We start from the raw sequence: 20,506 nt of genomic DNA, 5'->3' as shown, positions 1-20,506 counted from the left end.
TTTCCTGAAATCAGAGTGGCTAATCATTTCTTGGCTTGGATTACTGATAACTTAGTCTATTAAAAGATAGAGAATTCTAGACCTTAAAATAGATTGTAAAACAGTATTCATCAAAAACCATTTGGTATTGGTTTAAAAAAATAGAAAAGTATAAGGGAGAATCAGAAATAATGGAACTCAGTAACCCAGTATTTGATAAACCTCAAAACATAAATTACTTAGGAAAGAATTCCCTGTTTGATAAGAACTGCTAGGAAAACTGTGAAGCAGACTGGGAGAAATTAGGCTTAAACCAACATCCCTCACCACATTCCACAGTAAATCCAGAATTGATACATGACTTGAATATTTTCAAAGCTCATACCATAACAAGTAATTAGAAGAAAAACTAGTGAAATATCTTTTTCAGTTTTGGGAAGGAGGTGAATTTATAATCACACAATGCAGAAAGGTAATTATAAAAGATAAAATAGATAGTTTTGGTTAAATAAAATTGAAGAAGTTTCATACACACAAAAATGCAATATAGAAAAGAAAAGCATTCAATGGGGGGAAAGGAGAACTTCGTATCAAATTTCTTGGATAAAAGTTTGGCATCCTGGTAATGTGACCAATAAGATGGAGGAGAAGACATTTTCTCTGATTCTCATGACCTCTCAGACTTCTCCAAAACAGAAGGTATGCACCAAAGACAAAGCAACTTAAGCTGTCTCCATATAGTCTGGGACATCAGGAACCTAAAAGGTTTTTAAAAACCAACAACAAAAACCAACAACCAAGAACTAATGACTACCTTGAGCCCACTCAGCATACTCCAACATGAACTGATAGGGTGGCTGCACTAGCCATTTTGACCCATGAGCTAGGAACAAACCAAACCCTATACCCTAATGCCTTGGAGATCTGGGCTCTGGACTGTGGAGTTTGCTGGAGTCTCAGTGGCTAGTACCATGGCAGCATTCTGTACTGTAAAAGGTCTCTACAAGAGAGTAGAGGAACTGAGAGGAAGGGGACAGGACATGTTTCTGGACTTGAAATAAATTTATCCCCGCAAAAGTCACTTGGAACAGAAACCTAGGCTTGGTAAACCATGAATTTCCCAGTTTGGGAGAAGGCTGAAACTCTTTTGGATCTGTCTCCTGGAAAAACTATTATCAGAAAGGAGGGGGTCAGAAATTTAGAAATAAGAGAAAATAAAGGGGGAAAAAATCTGCCAGACTAAAATGGTCAATAATCTCAAAAGAAAGTTCAAAGACCTTGTGCATAAGCCATTAAGCAACAGGGAAAACATTAAGAAAATAAGGCCTTTAGGACAAGGTAATGAGTTCAGACCACTATGAGTAAATATTGCAAAACAAAGGAAAATAATTCAAAACTTGATGAGACCGAGGGCCCTATAGAATTCGAAGAGAACATGGAACCACAGTATATTGTTCCTACATGGATTAAAAGAGAAAAGAGAATTATGAGAGAAGAATTTATAGCTTGTACAGCAGAAATAATTGGTAAATCGAAAAACTTGAATCTGAAATGGCAAGTCTCACCAAGTAAATACATAGAAGTGAAGGAAATCTAGAAAAAGAAAAGAAAAAAGCAATAACACTAAAAGAAAACATGCTCTCTATTCATGTAGAACATGACAGCTGGATATGTAGAGACAACCTAATGATTCTCAGTCCTAAAAAATAAAAAAAAGATAAGTAAAAAAATTTGACTATCAGATGCAAAAAGCAATACAAGAAAACTGCCTAGAATTTCTGAACAGAGAAAAGGAAATACCAATTGAAAGAATAAATACATTGCTTCCAGAAAAAACCTGAGGCTGCCAACTCCAACATATATGATGGTTAAATTTAACGATTTAATTTTGAATCAACAATTCTACATATGAACAGAAGAAAGACCTTCAAATACAAAGGAAATGAAAGGAAATTTGAGTAACATAAGAGTTTTCTACACCCACCAGAAAACACAGAAGGGAATAGAATGTGTTGTGAAGAGAAGTGGAGCTTAGTATGTAGCACAGGGTGACCTACCCTGAAAATCCAAGCTTAACCATAAATGTAGAAAGATGAATGTTCAATAATAAAGAGGCACTCAAAACAGCCTTTGAAAACCAGACCTGAAGAGATTATTTGCTTTTCACATACCCCTGACAACAAAAATTTAGGAAAGGAGAATGAATGCAGCAGCCAAGGGCAGCACATAAACAGTGACAGTAGAGAGACCAGGGGGAAAAAAGACTTCCTCTATACACAAAGAGTTAGGGATGGATGTAAAGGTGGATATGTAGGCTAGTGATGAGGGGAAAGTGACCCCTGTGGTTATCCAGGAAGAGAAGAGTCTACAAGGGACCAGGTGAGGAGAGAGGAGAATTGGAAAGGGGGAGGGGAAAAAGAGGCCTTGTTTTGATGTTGAGGAGGGGCTTCCACTGATCAATACTTCTTTGGGTGAAGAGAAATATTCTTTGAAGGCAGATGGGGACTATGTGCTCAGTTATTTGTGGGGATTTGGTGCTGGAAAAGAGTAGTGTCCTGCTTCAAGATGGGGGCTAGTAGATGGGTGGAGTTGGAACCCTTAGGGGTAACTGGTGCCTAGGAGAATGGCAGGTGGACACAGGGAGGGGATTTTGAGGTACATGGGACAGAATGGTGATCAGGGGATGATATAGGTTAGAAATGAGCTGCATAAATGGGGACTTGCCATGGGACAGTGTTTTCTCTGCAGGATATGGTATTTTTCTGTTAGCAATACACAATGAAAAATGGGAATGTGTACAGCAAACTCTGTGATGGGTGGGAAAATGCTTAATAGTGAGAGTCCAGAATGGATACCTCTGAACTTTTGAATCCACATAGATTACAGAGAGTAGAGAGAGACTAGGTAAGCATAAGAGTTATGAGCCAGAGAAGCAAGATCTAGAGAAACAAAAAAGAGGATGGATAATGAAGAAAATGAGTGGGGGTAGAGCCAAGATGGTAGTGTACAGAGAGAGCAGCCTGGCTAAATTCTCCCAGTGTTCCCTTCTAAACAACTTTAAAGTAGCTCCTCAGATAAAATTTTGGAGCAGCAGAGCCAACAGGTCAGAATGAGACATTTTTTCAGCCTAAGACAACTTAGGAGATTGGTAGGAGAGGTCTGTGACACTATGCTAGGGATTGACCTGGTGTGTGGTGGCAGTATCAGTGGTGTGCCGTAGAGGCAACTGTGAGGGCCTAGCAGCAGCAGCTTTGGGAGCTCTCAGCCCAGAGTCAGTAAGATGGTGGGACAACTGGTCAGAAAAAGATTACAGGGGACCTTTTGCTGGCATTGGGTACAGCTGGCACTGATTGCAACTATTGCCCATATGTATTTCTGTGTTGCAGTTAGGGTCAGAGGAGCACTTTTGGTTAGTTACAGGGGAGCAGGGGCCTTCATTGAAATGCCAAAGCAGAGAGGAGCACCAGTGTTTGTGGCTTCAGGAGAGCAGAGGACCTGTTCTCAGTTCCAAAGGAGGAGTGCTAATATGGATGATGGGGAACGGGCTTTTGATGAGAAAAGAACAAAGTGCAGACCAGGAGAGCAGTGACACAGAACAGTGACCACAACGCTTCCCAGATCACACTACCTTGGAAGCACCAAAACCTTGCAAAGCCTCAGAAATAGCTCTGAAAACAGCAGCACAGAAAAGCCTGAAACTTGCACAATGCTTCCCCACCCCAAGGTGAACAGAGCCCAACTTTAACATAAAGTTCAAAGTCAAGAAATAGGCTGGAAAATCAGCCAGAAAGAAAGCAAGGAAGAAAAGAAAAGAAAAGAAAGGGGGCAGCTAGGTGGTGTAGTAGATAAAGCACTGGTCCTGGATTCAGGAGGACCTGAGTTCAAATCCAGCCTCAGACACTTGACACTTACTAGCTGTGTGACCCTGGACAAGTTACTTAACCTTCAGTGCCCAGCAAAAAAAAAAAAAAAAAAGGAGAAAGAAAAGAAAAAAGAAAGAACTTGACCCATGAAAAGCTACTATGGTGGCAGGGAATACCAAGACATAAACTCAGAAGAAAAGAGCCACAAGCAAAGCCTCAAATAAAAATGCTAATTGTACACAAGGCCAGCAAGAATTCCTGGGAGAGTTAAAGCAATGAGAGTGATGGAGGAAAAACTGAAAAAAGAAAGAGAATAATGCAAAAAATTATGAAAAGAGAACTGGTAAAAGAGGCACAGAAAAATATTGAAGAAAAGAATTCCTTAAAAAGCAAAATGGGGGAGGGGCAGCTAGGTGGCGCAGTGGATAAAGCACCAGCCCTGGATTCAGGAGTACCTGAGTTCAAATCTGGCCTCAGATACTTGACACGTACTAGCTGTGTGACCTTGGGCAAGTCACTTAACCCCCATTGCCTGAAAAAGAAAAAAAAAAAAGAAAAAAGAAAAATGGGCCTGATGGAAAAGGAGTCACAAAAATTCACTGAAGAAAAGAACTCCTTAAAAAGCAGAATTGCTGTTACTATACTGTTACCCTTGGTTCTGTTCATTTCACTCTTAATTATTTCATGCAAGTCTTTCCAGGTTTTTCTAAAAATCAACCAACTCATCCATTTCTTACATCCCAGTAGTATTCCATCACAATCATCTACCACAACTTGTTTAGCCATTTTCTAATTGATAGGAATCCCCTCAATTTCCAGTTCTTTGCCACCTCAAAGAAAGCTACTATAAATATTTTAGAACTTATAGATTCTTTCCCTTTTTCCCTGATCACATTGGGAAACAAGTAATAGTGTATTGCTGGGTCAATGACTATACAGTTTTAGTGGGCAGCTAGGTGGTGCAGTGGATAAAGCACTGGTCTTGGATTCAGGAGGACCTGACACTTGAAACTTACTAGCTATGTGACCCTGGGCAAGTTACTTAACCCCTCATTGCCCTGCCAAAAAAAAAAGTGTGTGTGTGTGTGTGTGTACACACACACACACACACACACACACACATATATATATATATATATATATATATGGAGAGAGAGAGTGTGAGTGTTTTATGATTCTTTGGGCATGATTCCAGATTGCTCTCCAAAATGGTAGTTCTACCAACAGTGTATTAGTGTCCCAATTTTTCCATACCCCCTCCCAACATTTTTCATTTTCCCTATCATTTTAGTCAATTTGATAGGTATAAGTAACAAGTAATAATTTTCTTTATGTTAAACCATCTCTGCATTCCTGGTATAAACCCCATCTGGTTGCAATGTATATAATCTCTGTGATATATTATTGTAGTCTCCTAGCTAGTATTTTATTTAGTATTTTTGCATCCATGTTCATTAATGAATTTGGTCCATAATTTTCTGTTTTTGTTCTTCCCGGTTTAATTATTAGTGCTATATTTGCATCATAAAAGGAGTGTGGTGGGATTCCTTCTTTGCCTATTATTCCAAATTATTTAATATTGGAATTAATTAATTTTAAATGTTTGGTAGAATTCACTTTTAAATCCATCTGGTGCTGATGGTTTTTTTCCTTAGGAAGTTAAATTTTTTTTCTTCAATTTCTTTTTCTAAAACATATTTATTTAGATATTCTGTTTCCTTTTCTGTTAATCTAGGCAGTTTATATTTTTGTAAATATTCTGTTTCACTTATTGTTAAATTTATTGGCATGTAATTGGGCAAAATAACTTCTTTTAATTGCTTTTCTTTCTTTCTTTCCTTCTTTCTTTCTTTCAGTCAAGTGTTTGAGGCTTGATTTGAACTCAGGTCCTCCTGAATCCAGGGCCAGTGCTTTATCCACTGTGCCACCTAGATGCCCCCCAATTTCATTTTAATTAGTGATATAGTCACCCTTTTCATTTTTTATACTGGTGATTTAGTTTTCTCTTTTTTAATCATATTAATCAATGGGTTATTTTATTGTTTTTTTCATAGAACCAACTCCTAGTTTTATTTATTAATTCAGTGGTTTTCTTGTATTCAGTTTTATTAATCTCAGCTTTGATTTTTAGGATTTCCAATTTGGTGTTTAATCAGGGATTTTTAATTTGTTCTTTTTCTGTTTCTTTTTTTTAAATTGCATACCCAATTCATTGACCTGCTCATTCTGTTTTATTGATAAAAGCATTTAGAGATAGAAATTTTCCTCTGATTACTGCTTTTGCTATATCCCATAGGTTTTGTTATTTTGTCTCATTATTGTCATTCTCTTTAATGAAATTCTTGATTGTTTCTCTTTCTGTTTTGTTCTTTAACCCACTCATTCTTTAAGATTAGATTGTTTAGGGGCAGCTAGATGGCGCAGTGGTTAAAGCACCGGCCCTGGATTCAGGAGTACCTGAGTTCAAATCCGGCCTCAGACACTTAACACTTACTAGCTGTGTGACCCTGGGCAAGTCGCTTAACCCCCATTGCCCCGCAAAAAAAAAAAAAAAAAAAAAAAAAAGATTAGGTTGTTTAGTCTCTAATTCATTTTAATCTGTGTTTCCATTGTCCTTTATTGAATATAATTTTTATTGCACTGTAATCTGAAAAGGGTGCATTTAATATTTCTGCTTTTCTGCATTTAACTATAAAGTTTTTATGCCCTATAATACATGGTCAATTTTTATAAAGGTATCATGAGCAAAAGGTATATTCCTTCCCGTTTCCATTCAGTTCTCTATCATATCTAAATCATAGCTTATCTAAGATTCTGTTCATCTCTTTGATTTCTTTGTTTTTTTAACATTCTTTTTTTTTTTTTTTTGGGCAGGGCACACAGCTAGTAAGTGTCAAGTGTCTGAGGCTGGATTTCTTTCTTATTTATTTTTTGGTTAGATTTATCTGATTCTGAGAGGGGAAGGTTGAAGTCCCCCACTATTATAGTTTTGCTATCTATTTCCACCTGTAATAGCTTTTCCTTTAAAAATTTAAATGTTATAGTGTTTGGTGAATACAAGTTTAGTATTGATATTTCTTCATCTGCAATGCTTTTTTATCATAATGTAGTTTTCCTGTTTATCTCTTTTAATTAAATCTATTTTAGCTTTAACTTTGTCTGATAAAATGATTGCTGCCCCTTGCTCTTTTTTCTGCATCAGCTAAAGCATAATAAATTCTATTCCAGCCCTTTATTTTTACACTATGTATCTCTCATTTTAAAATATGTTTCATATAAACAACATTGTAGGATTCTGTTTTTTAATCCATTCTGCTGTTTCCATTTTATGGGTGAGTTCATCCCATTCACATTGAAAGTTATAATTACTAGTTATTTATTTTCCCTCCATCCTATTATATGTCCTCACTGTTTATCCTCTCTCCCTCTTTTTACCATATCCCTCTTCAAACATCTAATTTACCTCTCTAATCTTCATTCCTTCTAAGAATCCCTCCTTTATCCTCTCCTCTTACCCTCCTATTCCTTAATCTACTCACCCTTCTGAGTCCCTTCCAGTCCTGTCCCCTCCCCCCACCCCCATTCTCTCTCCTTACCTTCCTATTTATTGATCTGCACACCCTTCTAAGAGTCTGTCCCTGGGGCAGCTAGGTGGTGCAGTGGATAGAGCACCGGCCCTGGATTCAGGAGGACCTGAGATCAAATCTGGTCTCAGACACTCAACACTTACTAACTGTGTGACCCTAGGCAAGTCACTTAACCCCAATTGCCTCACAAAAAAAAAAAGAGTCCATCCCTTATGCTATCCCTTGCCCTCCTATTTCTTTGTAACTTAATATTTTATATCTTTCTAGATGTATATGCTTTTCCCTCTTTAACCTATTCCTGATGAGAATAGGGTCCTAGCTCTACCATCTTTCTATCCCCTCCTGCCTCTACTGTAACTTTTTTGCATAAGACTAATAGAAAGAGGGGCAGCTAGGTGGTACAGTGGATAAAGCACCAGCCCTGGATTCAGGAGGACCTGAGTTCAAATCTGGTCTCAGACACTTGACCCTTATTAGCTGTGTGACCCTGGGCAAGTCACTTAACCCTCATTGTCCTGCCCCCTTCCAAAAGACTAATAGAAAGATAAATAAAAAGGGGAAATATGGAATTGAACAAATTGCTAGGGAAACTAGAGCTAAAAGACTTATGTTGTCTTCAAAATGGGACTGCAAAAGAATATATGTATTTCTCATCACCACATGAAACAAAAATTGACAATGTTCTTGGGCTTTGGGATAGTGCAAAGACATGTAAAAAGGCAGAAACAATAATGACATTCTGTATAAACCATAATGCAATAAAAATAGTCATTGGTTCAGGGACCGCAAGCAAAAGACAGACCCAAATGGAGACTTAACAGTTAAATCCTAAATAATGAGTGGGTCACAGAATAAACCATAGAAACAAAAATTATAATGGTGAAACAGTGTAACAAAATTTCTGGGATCCTGCTGAAGTAATCCTTGGGGAAAAACCTACCCCCTACCGTAGCAAAAAAAGGGGGAAAAAACCCCACAACCCAAAGATTAGTGAATTAAATATTCATTTTTTAAAATTAGAAGGCCAACAAATTGTTGTTTGTCCTTCATTCTCAAAGAGGACCATGATATCAGGGTGATGTCATGACTTGCACTGAATTAGATTTAAGGGAGGGAGGGCTGTGCAAGGTCACCAACCTCATTCTCTCCTCTAGAGTGATCTGGGTCCAGTGACAAGATATACATCAGGATGACTGGAGATGGTCCCAGATGTTCAAAGCATTTGGGGTTGTGACTCGCCCAGGGTCACACAGCTAGTAAGTTTCTGAGGTGAAATTTGAACTCAGGTCTTCCAGACTCCAGGGCCAGTGCTTGATCCACTGTGCCACTTAGCTGCCCCATTAATAGGCCAGCAAATTTAAAAAAATTCATAGGGCAACAAATAAACCTAAAATAAGCATGAAAAAGGAGATATTAAATGTTAGAAAAGAAATAGATAACTGGGAAATGAAAAACCATGGAGATGATCAATAAAAATAAAAGCTGATTCTTTGAAAAGACTAATAAACTTAATAAACCTTTATGTAATCAAATTAAAAAGCATAAAGGAGAAAATCAAATTAATAAAATAGCACATAAAATCATGACAATATTTTTTTTTATTTTTTGCACAGGGCAGTGAGGGTTAAGTGACTTGCCCAGGGTCACACAGGCTAGTAAGTACCACAAATTTAAAAGGCATAAAAATAATCAGGACTTATTCTACATAGTTATATACTAACAAAACTGAGATAAGCAAAAGAAATAGAAGAATACTTTCAAAAATATAAAATACTTGAAACTTTCCAAAAAATGAGATTGATCTTAAATAACCCAATTTTAGAAAAGGAAATTGAACTAGCTTTAAAGGAACTACCAAAGACAAAAACTGTTGGTCCTGACAGATTCACATCAAATTGTTTTTCTTTTGATTATTTTATTAGGAAGAAAGAAATTATATAATATCCCTCTTTTAAAAAATATTCTGAGGGGCAGCTAGATGGCGCAGTGGATAAAAGCACCGGCCTTGGATTCAGGAGTACCTGAGTTCAAATCCAGCCTCAGACACTTGACACTTACTAGCTGTGTGACCCTGGGCAAGTCACTTAACCCCCATTGCCCCGTTTAAAAAAAAAATTAAAATTAAAAAATATTCTGGAAAAAATATTCTGCTTTATTAGCACTACTTGATAGAAAAGATTCATTGATCATAAATTCAGTTATTTTTTTCATCATTGTTTTTGTTTCTTAATGAACTTCCAAAGCAACATGTGGTGATTATCTATTACTCTATTGCAATGTGAATTCAGGTGGACAAACGAACACAAGAGTAGACTAAAATCATTATAGGTCCAGTTTGTTTTATACATATGTGCTATGGAAGAGAAGAAAAGATAAATTTACTAAGGCTGTAAATAAAACGTCTTCACATCAAATTTTTTTTAATGATGAAGGAATTATTTTATTCTTGTTTGTTGGTTGGTTTTTTTTTGTGGGGCAATGGGGGTTAAGTGACTGCCCAAGGTCACACAGCTAGTAAGTGTCAAGTGTCTGAGGCCAGATTTGAACTCAGGAACTCCTGAATCCAGGGCTGGTGCTTAATCTACTGTGCCACCTAGCCACCCCAAATTATTTTATTCTTAAAGAAAATATGAATAGAAAATTCTTAATTCTAACTTTTCTGAAAGAGTACTCAGATATAAACGTATTCTCATGTTTCTGTCTTAGTTGAATGAAATATGGTACAGGGAGTAATTATTGTGGCCTCCCATATATATGAGTTTCAAATTACCCAAAAGTTAATATATGTCCAAAAAACAAATGGTTTACTTTGCTTTGACTCTATCAGCACTGTGATCATTTTAGAAATTCTAAGTCATTTTGGGTTTTATGCTCATTTATGTAACATTCAGACAATTCTTAGCATAAGAATGGAAAATTATATGCAAGGAAATGATAAAATAGAGATGACAAAATTTTTTTTGTAAAGCATTTTCACATTGATTTTTAAAAACTTTGTGTTCCAAATTCTCTTCCTCCCTTCCTCCCTACCCCATCACATCTAATTTCTATTTATTTGTTTATTTATTTATTTGTTTATTCATTCATTCATTTATTTTTGCAGGGCATTGAGGGTTAAGTGACTTGCCCAGGGTCACATAGCTAGTAAGTGTCTAGTGTTTGAGGCCGGATTTGAACTCAGGTTCTCCTGAATCCAGAGCTGGTGCCCCCATTCACATCAAATTTTTAAAGATCAATTAGTAACTTTTCTCAAAAAAAGAAAGAAGGGTGCAGGCTAGGTGGCGCAGTAGATAAAGCACTGGCCCTGGATTCAGGAGGTCCTGAGTTCAAATCTGGCCTCAGACACTTGACACTTACTAGCTGTGTGACCCTGGGCAAGTCACTTAACCCTCATTGCCCCACCCCCCCAAAAACCACCAAAAATCCAGAAATAAACTGGGGAAGCATAAAACACAGAAGGAAAACTATAAGCTAGTATCATTATTGACTCAAAAATTTTAAACAAAATTCTGTTAAACAGATTACATTGATTTATCCTAAGAAATATTTTGATATAATCAAATTGAATTTATGCCAATGATGTTTCAACATTAGAACAGTTGCTGTAATTAATTATATTAAGAAGCAAAACATCCAAAATTATGTATTGAGATGATAAAATCTATTCTCAGTAGATGTAGAAGAAGCCTTTGACAAAGTACAATATTCATTTGTGCTAAAAATCCTACTAAGTATAGACATAGACCTTTTTAAAATATCACAAAAAGCATATATCTGAAACTCAAAACTAACATCATATATAATGACGATACACTAGAAATGTTTCCAGTAAAGACAAAAGTAAGTCAAGGATGCTTGCTCTCCCCACTCCTATTTAATATAGTTCTGGAAATGCTAGCAGCATCAAGAAAATGAGAGTAAGAAGTTAAGGGCATAAAGCTAAGTAAAGAGAAGATAAAACTATTCCTATTTGCTGATGATATGATGGTATACTTGGAAAATCTGAGATCAACAAAGATAATCAAGATAAAACAAACCCTAAAAAATCAACAGCATTTCCATATAATCATAACAATCTAAGAAGCAAAAATAGGGAACTCCCACTCCAAATAACTACAAAATGCAAAAATAAAAAATCTGGGGACCAGTCTACCAAGGACACTAAAGATTTGTATAGATTCAATTACAAAGTGTTCTTTAAAAAGATAAAGAATAACTTAAATAGCTTGAGAACTATTCAGTATTGATGGGTAGGTATGCCAATATAATAAAGGTAACTACACACAGTTCTCACAAGTACATTTGCATTATACAAATTCGACTTTACATAAAGAATTCTGAAAGAAATCTACATTAAAAAAAAACCACCTATGTTTTTGTCTTCCTAAGCTTTCCTCAGCCAAAAAAATATGACTTACTGGGGTTTTTTCTGTGTTTTTTTCCCATAGAATTCAGTTTGACTGAACTTTTAAAAGTTGTTTAGAGGGCTATGCTGGGAGAGCACTGGCAAAAATGCCTGCCATCTTGTTTGCTTTCTCTGTCTCCATCTCAGTCCCCCTTCATCCCCCATTCTCCCCTCTCCTCCTTCCCTGCATTTTCTCTAGCTGTCATTCATGCCTGAAATGCTCTCCCTCCTCATCTCCACCTACCACATTTCCAGCCCTCTTTTGAATTCCAATTAAAATCTCATTTTTATAGGAATTCTTTTCCAAACCCAGTACCTTCCTTCTTTTAACTATTTCTTATATGCCTTATTTTACATATTTGTTTGCTTGTTGTCTCCCATTAAATTGCAAGCTCCTTGAGGGCAGGGGCTTTCTTTTATCTCTTTTTGTATCCTTATCTCTTAGCACAGTGCCTGCCACATAGTAGGTGCTCATTACATTTTTTGACTGACTTACCATTCTCTGGGAAATCTTTTCATTCAAGCCAATTCCTTATCAGAGAAGACCTCTGAAGGATGTAGTTCTGTGAATGGAGAAGGCTATAAGATGGACAAACTAGATGACTTCCTGACTGTTCTCTATGAAGTTTCTAGAAATTGCTGGCACTTGAATGCAACTAACCAATTCCTGTGGGGGCCCCTTCCCCCAATTTTGGGAATAGTTGGAGTAAATCAAAGCCTGTAAGCAGAACTAGGTGGATGTCAGGGTGGCAGTTGGGGAGTATCCTAGGGATACTCTGTCTACCTCTTCAATCACCTCTACTGCCCTATTCCTGATACAGAAACTAAGGTGCTCTTGAGAACTGGACTAGTGTAGACTTAGGACCTCCTAGGAAAGATTGTGTATATCTTCTTCATCTTCATCTTCCCCCCTTATACCTTCAGTATACCATGACACCCCTATCTGGGGGTGGGAAGCAGCCAGCCCCAATCCCTGCCCTAGCCTTTCCTCTTCCCATTTCCCCTTTTCCTTGCTCTGCTTCTTCTCTATCACAGGGAATTCATCTTGCCCTGTCCCTCTATTACGAGTCAGCCAAGCAAGGACCAAATGGGTTTGAGCTAATTGCATTGACATGTGAGGAAGGGAAATGAAGTCAGAGTGTCAGACTCTGTCTGTCCCTTGTCTCCTCTTGACTCCTGCCTGCCTCTCTGTTTCTCTTTTTTATGATTTTCTTACTGTCTTTTAAAAATATATATATTTTCAAGTTGAGAAAAAGATACCCAACATTGGGCATTTTATAAGAAGTACAGATCTCATTTTTAATTTATTAAAGGCAGAAGGAGAAAGGCATGGAAAAAAAATGCCCTCCCTTCCCAGGTTCTCCCTCTCCCTTGGCCCCCAGTCAAACGTATTTGTGCTTTACTCTCTTGCGCTGTTGCATTCTGATCCCAGAAGCCTTTGTGTTTCTTTTTGATGCTTTGATCTCTTGTATTGCTTCCTGTTTTGTGAGATGAAACTAATGACCTATTCCATGAGAATACCCCCAAAACAATACTTACCTGGCTTTTACTGGACTCTCATATAGACAGTAAAATGGGGGAGAGCAGAAGCCTTAGACTTTTAGACTTTTCCTCCTTGCTTTGGAATAATGAAATCATGAATCTCAGTGACCATGTCCATGTGGTGGTTGATGCTCTATCTTTACACTTCACAGTGGGCCTCCTGATACAAGCTGATGATGATAAACGGATGAGCCAGATTAGCACCAGGAATATCAAGGGCACAGCACAGATGGTAACTTCTGAGACAGTCAATAGTTCTTCATCATGCATCCAAGTGACTAAGAGGTCACAAGCCTCTTCCCAGGATTTAAGTTAATACTGAGGTACCAAATACTAGCATTACTATTGGCACTCATTCCCTGGCTTATCAACCGACACCGCCTCTGCCCCCCCCACCCCCTTTTTGGAGAAACATTAAGGGAAAATTACAAATTCTTTGCCCTCATACAGGTATTTGTGGAGAGGCTGGGAAAGAACTCTGATACCTCCATCCAAGGACTCAGAATTACCCCCAAGTCAGCTAGAGGATCCCCATTCTTCCAAGTAAAATACATAACATTTTGGTTTTATAGTGACAGTTTCACCTCCCTCATACTCTTTGAACCAAGGGACTTCTCACCTCTGGGTCCTTCTGTCCCTAGGATTCCATATTCTGCACTTCTTTCTACTCTGCCCTCTAGGATGGTTTCTCCTCCCCCACTCTCCATTCAGCTTTATTCTGGATTTTTTCTCACATTCCTTTTTCTAAAGATACCACAACTCTTGGCACCCTCTATGAGACTGGCTTTTTTCTTACCTGACACATGGATAGGAGTTGACATGTTTCTTCTACTCTACTGCCACTTTTAGAGTCTACCCAGCATCATTCAGTAACCAAATCTCCCTTAAAGTTCATTACATCCTGCCACTTGGACCTCCTCATCTCTTCCCCCCTAACACCCACAGTAAAATTCAGTTACCTAGATTAGTTTTCTTTATTCCCATCTCCTTGAGCACCTTGGCCTTTTAGTTCCTCAGCCTTCCAGATGCCATGCCTTCTGTCTCCATTCGACCCCAGCCATGTATAAGAGCACTTATACTTTAGACAGCCCCCACCTTCAACTGAATTTGATACTGGGATTTTTATTACAGTCTTGTCTGGGACAGTTTTCTGTTTCAACTTATGGGTGCATTCTAACAATTGTGAGGCAATATAAGGTAAAGAGCTAAATTCAAATTCAAATCAGAGGGCCTGGATTTGAATCTCAGCTTTGTCTCTTCCTACCTGTGTTGCCTGGTGCAAATTCTCTGGGCCCAGTTTCCTCACATATAAAATGAAGTGGTGTGTCTTGGTGTTCTCTAAGGTCTCATCCTAAGTTGATGATCCTGTGAACTAAAAGCATTGAAGTTTTTCCATCATCACTTACCAATTTTTAAAAAAATGTTTAGTGATATCTCTTAAACATCTTAGCTCCAAAGACTTCCCCATAAATCTACCTAGGATGGGTGTTATAACAAACTGCAGTGACTAAAGAACAGTGGGCAAATGGAATTTAAATCAGAACCAGATTGCCAGGCAAAGGATCAGAAGTAAATAAGTCCAGAACACGGATCTGAAATATGAAATAAAGTTGAGTGTGGCTGATGTATCCCATGGCTTTAGGCGACTGACCTTGTTAGGGTGTAGCTTTTTTGATCCCACCTGTTGAATTCTCTGGGCCATAGGTTCCTTTCACTCAGCATTTGGAAAGAAGTTCAGCTCCACTCTTGGCATTCTTGCCAAGACTTAAGTCCTGCTTTTAATTCTAGGTCCCATAGTTTGTGCTTCCGAAGGTGGTTCTGTTTGGTGAGATCAAGCATATCTTCTCCTTAGCCATTCTTCTCATTTGCTAAAAATCTTGTTTCCTGGGAGATTATCCAAAGCCAAGGGCTCATGTTTGAAGTGCCTTGACTCGTGATGTGTCTTTTGGCTTCTAATTCCCATATTTGGAGTCAAAGTGGTGTTTCCTACCAGAAATGCCACAGACTTCCCCTTCTTGTAGGATATGATTAGACCCATCCGTGGCCAGGGTGTCTATCCAGCCCTGTGACTAGTAGGTGATCTGGCTTTTTCGGGCAGCCTTAGTGAAGTTACTCATTTAGCCTTACCCCTCTTGTCTCTGATGTGCTGCTTAGCCATCTCTGAGCTTCATACAACTTTGTAAGAGGCCTCTCTGAACTAAGGCCTGGTCTGCTTTGCAGGGATCTTCTTGGACCTGAAACTTATCACTTAGCAGATAGAAATAGCTTTATTCCCTGCGAATTAAAAAAAAAAATTATTCAGCCTGCAAAGCAGGGCGATTACAAATTATCTGGCTTCTTTGCATACACGAATCGTGCCCTCTTTTGTCATTTTCTTGCCTTGATTTAGAATCCAGGTAGCCCCTGCCCCTGCCATATTGGATTTGGTTTGAAGCAAACATCAAGTTCCTGTGGGACCTTCATTTTTTTTTTTTTTTGGTGCCGTGGACTTCCTTGGCAAATATAGTGAAGCCTCTGGACTTCTTATCAGGATATTTTTTTTAAATGCGTAAAATAAAATAGACAGGATTATAAAGAAACCCAATTATATCGTCAGATAATCAATAAACATTTATTAAGCAGCTTCTTTGTGCTAGGGACTGTGCTAAGCACTTGAAATTGTTATAAAAATATTTTTTAAAAACAAGATCACAAACTCTAGGTAAAGAACCCTTGTTTTAGAATAAGAAAAAAAAGATTCAGCTGTAATAAAAACATTTTAGATCCAAAATCCGATTTTAAAAAATATAATTTTTTTCCTAATCTGGGATGTAAAATAATCTTCTCCAGCAATTAAGGTAGCTTGAGAGCAGTTAAAACCTGAAGATTGTGGTCATGCTGATTCTCCTGTGAACTGACTATGTTTCTTTCTTTCTTTCTTTTTTTTTTTTTTTGGTGGGGCTATGGGCGTTAAGTGACTTGCCCAGGGTCACACAGCTAGTAAGTGTCAAGTGTCTGAGGCTGGATTTGAACTCAGGTACTCCTGATTCCAGGGCCGGTGCTCTATCCATTGCGCCACCTAGCTACCCTTGGAATGACTGTTTCAAGTAAATTCTCTTTTCTGTCTCAGTCTCACCACTTGGCCCAGAAATTGCAATGCATACACCAGTAATCAGTGTTGTGTAAATATACGTTAAATTGAACTACATTATACTCATAACAGAAAGATAATTGTGCTGTTAACCATGAAATATAAAAAGACTTAGAGAAAGGATGACATCCAGCATGTTAAGTAGCTCCTCAATGGAAGATCTGTAGGGGAACATGGATAAGATCACATGGGATAAGAAGGCATGGATGGCTTGCTATTTCTACCATTGGAGAGACTATTCATATTGATGAGATCACAAATCTTTTTACATTTTAAGGCACACCCAGGCAACTGGTTGATGAATTTCAATCAGATGGCAGTAATTGATTATTTGTAAAAATAATTTCTATTACTTTCCAAAACAGAACTATCTTTTCCTCAAAACCCATGAGGTCTTCCAAACTTTCTGTTCAAGGTATTAATTACCATCTTTCCAGGTACCCAGATTCTCAATATCATTGTCTTTCATGACTTTTCACTCACCTCCATAAATCCAGTTTTATTTGCTTATTTCTGCTTCTACTTCTTGTTTCTCTTGTTTCTGCATCCTATATGTCCTTCTCTCTACTCTTATAGCCACCAAACTAGTGCAAAATAGTGGATTATTTCAGTGGATTAGGAATTTATCTCCCCACCCCTGAGTCTCTCTCCCACTCTAACCCATACTCCACGTGGTTACCAAAGTGATTTCCCTAAAACATAGGTCTGATGATGTCATTCTTCTAACTAAAACAAAGACAAAAAACTGTAGAGGTGTACTCTGTTCCCTCTAGGATCAGATATAAACTGGCACTTAAAGGTTTTCCTAACTAGGCCCTGTTCTACCTTTTAAGCCTTCTTCCCCAGTACTCGCCTCCATTCATTCTATAGCTCATCCAGGCTGTTCTTGCTGCTCCTTGCATGTAATAGCAGCATTGCATTAACCATGGTCCCTCCTCACCTCTACTTCTCAGAATCCCTGCTTTCCTTCAGATCTGAGCTCAGATGACACCTGCATGAGGCCTACTTCAGGAACCATTGGCAAACTTCTCTATGTTCAGAGGGTTATATTGTCATCACTATAAAGCTGAAAGGTGTGTCATGTCGTCCAGTCCCCTCATTTTCCAGATGAGGGAGTTGAAACTGAGAGAAGATAAGTGATTTGGCTGAAATCAAACAGCCAGCAAGTGGGTTAGGTGGCTTCTGAACCACCTGGGTCCTCTTGGTACCTGGTTTCTCCACTCCAGTCCAATGTTATCTTCTTGTTTGTGCTAGAAAAGTCAGGCACGTTCACTCTCCTTGCTTGGTTCTCTGGCAGTTACTGTGAGTGTGTTTAACATGCAGGGTGCTTAGGGAAAGGGAGAAAGCTGAGTGCCTTCATTTGCATTTCAGATTTAAACTCAGCTGCCTTCTTTCCCACCCCCTTTTTGCCCTGTGGTTTGGTTCCACATGTTCAAAAGTGCACCGGTTTCTCTGATGAGATGTCTCTGCTGATAGAACCATCATTCAGTTGCTTACATATTTTGTTTTTGACCTTCCCTATGATGTCATCAGTAAAAGGAACTCCCAGTGAGGGACTTCCTTTACCATTGTTGAGCAGCACCTTCCCTGCAACTTGTGGTCTTTGAAAGTTGCCCAAGGGCCCTATGGGTGAATGGCTCAGGGTCCCCCAGACAGCATGTGGCAGAAGTGAGGCCTGAACCCAGCTCTTCCAGAACGTGAGACAAGCACTATCCATTATGCCATTCTTTAACTCATATATATGGCTCAAATTTGAAATGTTTAATAGGTCCATATGATGATCCTTTCTTCTTCCCTTTAAATCCAAAGCACTTTACAGATCTTAAGTCAGGCCTTTGCACTTCCTATAGGAAAGGACGTGAAAAGAGTTCAAAATCCCAACCTGCCACGTACCAGTTTGGCCCTTGCTGTTCCTGAACTGGGCCCAGCCTCTCGGGCCTTTTCCACATGGGCTGTCTCTGTGGGTAAAGAGGCAGGCCTCCGGGTTGGGGAGCAATGTCTTTTCTCTCCTATTCTCTCCTAGGAACAGAAGCTGGCTCTCTGGCCTTTTAGGAATGTGGGCTCTGTGGCCATGGGGGGCAGCCTGGCGCCTAGCATTCTGTTACGGAAAACTCTTAACACTGGTTGCCCACAATGGCTGGGAAGTCAGCTGTGGCTTTGGAAAGGTTAGTCTTAGAGACCCCAGGGACCTTGGTTAGCAACCTAAGAATCATCTTTATGTGGTCCTTTGCCAGTTCTTGTTAGCCAGATTTGCTAAGGTGACAGGGGCTGTTGTTCAGTCATTTCAGTTGTATCCAACTCTTTGTGACCCCAATTGGGATCTTCTTGTCAAAGGTACTGGAGTGGTTTGTCATTTCCTTCGCCAGCTCATTTTATAGATGAAGAAACTGAGGCAAAGAGGGTTAAATGATTTGCCCAGGGTCGCACAGCTAGGAAGTATTTGAGGCCAGATTTGAACTCAGGTCTTCCTGACTCCAGGCCCAGTGATCTATTGACTGTGCCACTTAGCTGCCCTAGACAGGGACTGGGGCACCTCTGAAAAAAATAAGTGGTTTCTTGGGATATAACTGATCATGGCTAGCATAGTGCTGGGTACATAGTACATGCTTTAGAAATACTTAGTGGTTGGCTATTTGCAGAGGATCTGGCCAGGTAAGACCCATCTAGTTATAACAAAGAAGAGCCCAGAATTTGGAGAGGGTATATGCTGGGGTCAGGAGCACATGTACACATGGCCTACTAGTCCCAAAACTATGCATCAGGAAGAGGCCCTAAGTTGAGCAATGGAGGCTCTTGTGTTTTCTTTCTTTTTTTTTTTTTAACCAACTCTCTTTCTGAGACTGTTGGCCTTGAATTAATTGTACTGTGGGAATGAGAGACACTGTGGATAGTCTGGAAATGAACTAGAACAGGTGGATGAAAGGATCTGTCTACCAAAGACTTGCCCCTTCTCCAGAGCCCCAAATCTTAAGGTGTTATTCCCAGGGAAGTGGAAATTGTCCTTTATTTTCTCTTGCTTAAGACTAGTTAGCATCAGGGAGAGGACAGAGATCCTGGAAATCCATCTCTGTCAGTGGGAGACAGAGAAAAATTAGACTAACGGGGACTGGGTCGCGACAGGATGGAGAGCAATCACCTCTGAATAATAGAAGGGCTGTGAGATACTCCTAGTGTATGGGCTTATATGGGAAAATCGTGTTATAGGATGGTATGGAAAAGGTACTTCCCCGGATAATAATTTTCCTTTAGAATTGTCAGGAAAGCAAGCAAGACACGGGGGATTCTCATTTCAAAGCAGTTGAAAACAAAAAGCAAAGATCTGGTTGGGGGTGAGGAGGAGGTACTAGGAACCAAAGAGAACAGAGCAAGGAAGAGGTTTGTTTTCTCTATACCTAGAGTCTGGAGTGCCAGAACCCATGGGCCAGTACCAAAGTCCCTCTGAAGGAAACCCCTCCTGAGAAAAAGGAGCTTCTTCCCTTTATTCTTCTTTGCTCTTCTCACTTGCTTTCCATCTCAGGTCACCTGTCTCTCCTCTGGAAGCCAAAGTAGGCAAATAGAAAGGAGTCTGGCTGTTTTGTTAGAGGAAAGATTGGCAGATGATCCGCCTCCTCTGGGTCTGAGGAAAGCTACAATCAGCTCCTTCACCCTTTAGTTAGGCCCGGCTCCACTGGGCTTTCTCAAAGCCACCGAGGTGTCCCACCCACACGACCTCACTGGTTTAACTTTCTGAAATTACTCAGTTGGACCACAAATGGAGCTGGCTGTGCCTTGTAATTTGTGTTGTCTTTGCTGACAGTCAGGAGTGACTCTCTCCCTTCCTGTGTCCCCAGGGTGGGCAAAGGGAGGGGGCCTCATGAAGGGGAGGGAAGGGTGGGCCAGGCTGGTGGATGTCTGTCTGAGGGAGCAGCCGGTTCAGCAGTGCCCTGGTTTTTGCCAAAGCTCTAATTTGGCTCTTGCTCCTCCCTGCACTGAATGGAGACCCTGACATGGATAGGTCTGG

General features: G+C 39.3%; 1 protein-coding gene across 4 annotated transcripts in view; it reads left to right on the top strand.

Annotated features, from left to right (window-relative positions):
* The window catches only part of ASPSCR1 (ASPSCR1 tether for SLC2A4, UBX domain containing), a 134,631-nt gene that overhangs the window by 87,404 nt on the left and 26,721 nt on the right, over positions 1-20,506 (top strand). The window lies entirely within an intron of this gene.

Source organism: Dromiciops gliroides, chromosome 4, assembly GCF_019393635.1.
Source record: "Dromiciops gliroides isolate mDroGli1 chromosome 4, mDroGli1.pri, whole genome shotgun sequence".
NCBI lineage: Eukaryota > Metazoa > Chordata > Mammalia > Microbiotheria > Microbiotheriidae > Dromiciops > Dromiciops gliroides.
Note: the sequence above shows the minus strand (reverse complement) of the source record. Positions and strands in the feature narration are given on the sequence as shown.